The sequence below is a fragment of the Petaurus breviceps genome, unplaced genomic scaffold, assembly GCF_028583685.1.
Source record: "Petaurus breviceps papuanus isolate PSGF00001 unplaced genomic scaffold, PetGlider_PUasm1.0 90977, whole genome shotgun sequence".
NCBI lineage: Eukaryota > Metazoa > Chordata > Mammalia > Diprotodontia > Petauridae > Petaurus > Petaurus breviceps.
The window spans coordinates 62,416,813-62,421,716 of NW_027187391.1; positions in this window are offsets into that span (position 1 = coordinate 62,416,813).

Sequence of the window (4,904 nt, forward strand, 5' to 3'; positions counted from 1 at the left end):
CAAGTGGGATTCACAAGCTCTGGGTTTTAACACTCAACCAAGCCAATACAGGGGATCTTTAAATTCCATTACTATTACAAAGATGACAGAGTCAAAAGTCCTGCATCAAAAGCTTCCAAGATGCTTCCAAACTGCTTGCAGGCTGTGGAGGAGCTCAAGAAGGATTTTGAAAATCATGTAAGAGAAGTGGAAGAAAATTAGAAAGAGAAACAAGAATGATGCAAGAAAATAATGAAAATAGAGTCAACAGCCTGACTGAGGAAAATAACACCTTAAAAATATACTAACTCAAATGGCAAAAGAGGCCCAAAAAGCCAATGAGAATAATGCCTTAAAAAGCCTAATTTGCCTGATGGAAGAGGAATTTCAAAAACTCACTGATGATAATAATTCCTTCAAAATTAGATTGCACCAAATGGAAGCTAATGACTTTATGAGAAATCAAGACACTATAAAACATATCCAAACAAATGAAAAAATGGAAGGCAAGTGAAATAGCTCATTGGAAAAACCAGTGACCTAGAAATTAGGTCATAGAAAATCTCATCATGAGAGATGATTTAAAAATTATTGGACTACCTGAAAGCCATGATAAAAAAAAGAACCTAGAAATCATCCTTCAAGAAATTCTCAAGGAAAATTTCCCTGATATTCTAGAGCCAGAGGGCAACCTAGAAATTGAAAGAATTTGCTGATCACCTCTTGAAAAGGATCCCAAAAAGAAAACTCTTAGGAATATTATAGCCAAATTTCAGAGATCTGTAATGGCAAGCACAGAAGTAGTTCATACCTTGTTTCAACTATTGAATTAACACCTTGTTTCAGTTCAAGTTTCTTTACAGCCTTGTATCAAGCCTGTTAAGAAACAGAAAGTGTGAACCCCACAACTTATGAACTTCTGGGGAGGAGCTGTGCAATATATAAGGAGGAGTACAAGCTGGATAGTCAGAACTTCTTGGGATAAGCATCATGGAAGCAGGGCAGCTGTTGCTGGACTGAAGACTGAACTGAGATTTGAGAGGAACTGAGAAGAGGAATGAGAATTGGGAACTGAGACAGAATTTCTTGGAGAGAGCCACATGGAGGCTAGATAAAGTGATTTTGATTTTGATAATGGAGCTTATGGTGCTGAAGACTGAGGGCCAGCTGGAGCTGCTGAGGATTTCCATGGGCCAGCCAGAGCTACCAAGGACTTCCATGCCAGCCAAGCTGCTGAGGATTTCTGAGATCCAGTTGGAGCTGCAGAGGATTTCTGAGGACCTGCTAAAGCTGCCAAAGTCTGAGGAAGCATGACTGTGCTACTGGTACTTTGTACAAATGTAGTTGTGACTTTGTAATTGTTTATGAATGGTAGTGTGGCTTTGTTAAGCTCTGTCTTCCCAGGAAGAGAAGCTGTGAAGGATTTGAGATGGACTAGACACTGTGAGCTTCAATATGGAATGGGAACTGGACAAGGAACTGGATGAATAGCTGGACAAAGAACTGGGAGCTGCCTGCCTTTGAACCCAGGTGACAGATGGAGCTGGCACCATGGAAGAGGAACCATGAAAGCTGAGAGTCAGCCTGTAGTAAAGCTGAAAGAAGACTTTACTTGGATACTGTTTACTGACTGAGAAGATTATGATTTACTGTGACCTAGGTGTAGAGAACTTTGACTTTTGTACATTGTGTTTGAATTAAGGATTTTGTGATTGATTAAATGAATGTACTTTGTTGAAAACTATGTGACCACTTTGGTGAAAACAATGTGGCCATTTTAGTGATAAGTTGTTGAGTTGTAACATGGTGAATGCTGTATTTTGATTTTATATGAATGTTTTGCTCTTATTTGTTTTTTAATAAATAGAGAACTCACTATACTATGTAATCACAACCTTGAAAGCTGTTCACAGCATCAGTCCTCTGTAAAGCTGCTTGTGAATGGCTATACAAGATCTGAGATCAAGGAGAAAATATTACAAGTAGCCAGGAAGTAAACAATTTGAGTATTGTGGAAACACAATCAGTATGACGCAAGATCTAGTAGCTTCTATACTAAAGGATCGAAAGGCTTGGAATATGATATTCTGGAGGTCAAAGGAGCTAGGATTAAACCAAGAATCACCCACCCAGAAAAACTGAGTATAATGTTTCAGGGGAAAATATGGTCATTAAATGAAATAGAGGACTTTTAAGCATTCTTGATGAAAAAATAAACAGAGCTAAACAGAAAATTTGACTTTCAAATATAAGATCAAGAGAAGCATGAGAAGGTAAACATTAAAAAGAAACCATAAGGAACTTTTTAAAGTTGAACTATTTACATTCCTACATGGAGAAAAAGATAATTGTAACTCATGAGACATTTCTCAGTATGAGGATAATTGAAGGGAATATAAATATGTATGTATATGTATATAAAATGGAATAACATACACACAATTGGGATCTTACAATACAGGAAAGTAGTAGGAAAGGGGATAAGAGGGGGGATCATAGAAGGGAGGGCAGATTGGGGGAGATTGTAGTTAGAAGCAAAGACTTCAAAAGGGACAGGGTCAGAGGAGAAAATAGCATAAGTGGGAGATAGGAAAGGATGGAGGGAAATATAGTTAGTCTTTCACAATATAACTACTATGGAAATGTCTTGTGTTACTACACATGTACAACTTGTATTGAATTTCTTGTCTTCCCAGTGGGGGTGAGTGAGGAGGAAGAAGGAAAAGAATCTGGAAATCAAAGCTTTAAAAAACAAATATTTAAAAAAATGTTTTTATCTGCAACTGGGAAATAAGATATACACGCACTTGGGTATAGAAATCCATCTTGCCCTACTAGAAAGTTAGCGGGGCATGGGGTAGGATATAAGGGAGAACAGATTGGGGGAAGAGGTACTCAGTAGGCTTGCTACCTTGGGGTGGGGTCGGGTAGAGACAGGGAGAAAAATTGTAACTCAGAATCTTGTGGAAATGAATATTAAAAACTAAAATTAAATAAATAAATTGAGAAAAAAAGAAATTAAAAATAGGTTTGTGTAATACTTCATTGTCTGATTGTCCTCTTCATGGGCTGAAGGTTAGCACTTGAAGGTTACCTTGAATACTATTTAATTCAGTTATTTTTTCCTGGTATCTATCATGTTCGTTTTTCTAATATTTTGATGACAATTACAATATAATTTATTTCCTTTGTAATCCTATGCCTTTTGTCTTGTACATATTATTTTGAAAAGGGGTCCACAGCTTTCACTGGAATACCAACAGGATCCATAACATAAGAAACCAAAAACTTCTGATTCTAGTCCTATACCCTCAATTTAAAGATGAACAAACTGAGACCCAGAGATAAAAAGTAACTTACCCAATGTAATACAACTAGTGAGTGACAGTGCTAGGATTCAAATTTTGGTCTGATTTTCAGCCCCAGGATCAGTCCATCATACCATTGTTAGACTAGTGCCAATGTCTAAAATCTGCTGATTATCAAAGACTCTTTATGTTCACTCTTCTTAGAATAGATCCTTTATTTTTTCTAAAGAGACAGTTGATAAAATTGATAGAATAGACTACAAGGTATAACATTGTATTCCCATGTGCTACACTGCCAGAGAGCTTCTCTGTTCTCCCTCTGTGCTTAGCAAAGCTCTATTTGGAGACCAAAGTGGGAGCTAATGAACAGATGCTCAAAAGCATCTGTGATCTCATTGATTTCAGTATCCTCTCCAATGGCATGGATTAAAATCCATCCATGCCTTTTCATCTTGTATGATTCTTTTCTATCTCCACCCTTAAATCCATGGCAGTGGAACTGCTAAGCATAATAGAGATCTTCCTTTGGATTGAGGTTTCTTAACCTAATAGCCATGAACTTATTTTCATATCTTTTGGTAAATATATTTCAATAAATTAGCTTCTTTGCATTTTATTTACAATATATTTATTTTTAATTTGTAAATATGTATTTATAATGTAATATTATCATATAAACTCTTATTATTTCATTTTATGCATTAAAAATATTCTGTCACAGATTTCGCCAAAAAAGGTAAGAACCCCTATGTAGATCTTTTGTGTAAGATTGTAGTTCTCAAGCTGTCCATCTATTATTATGCTCTCCCTTTGTGTATGTATATATACACATATACATCTATGTAGTTCCAGTTTTAGTTGCTGTGGTTGTAGTAGTAGTAGTAGTGGTAATAGTGGTGGTAGTAGTAGTGGTGGTGGTGGTGGTGGTAATAGTGGTAGTAGTAGTAGTGGTGGTGGTGGTGGTGGTGGTAATAGTGGTAGTAGTAGTAGTAGTGGCAGTAGTAATAGTAGTAGGTGTGATAGTAATAGTAGTGATGAATAATTATATAACACTATATAGCAACATACTTTACATATGTTGTGTCAATCCTCACAACAAGTCATTGTGGCATGTTTTATAATATATCCATTCTACATATTCCCACCATGCATATCTCTATACATCTTTGTGTCACCTACATTTTCGAATCCTTGGAGACAATACAGTCTCATGAATCAGCAAAGATGGGAACATTTTTCTTGTAATAAGGTGTGTGTGTGTGTGTGTGTGTGTGTGTGTTGGGGCAGTTTGGTCCTTATTACTGTGTGAATGAACATGTCTTGGAAAGATATGCAGAAAGATACATTCTACTCCTCCTTTTGGATATGATTCTGACTATATCTATTGTTGTTCCATAGTTCTATCCTGTCCAACTCTATATGTCCCCATGGACATTGTCCATGAGATTTTCTTGGCAAAGATATTGGAGTGGTTTGTCATTTCTTTCTCCAGTGTGTCTCCATTTTACAGATGAGGAGACTGAGGCAAACAGGAGTTAAGTGACCTGTGTAGGATGGCACAGCAACAAGTGTCTGTGACTGGATTTAAACTTGTATCTTCCTGACTCCAGCCCCAGT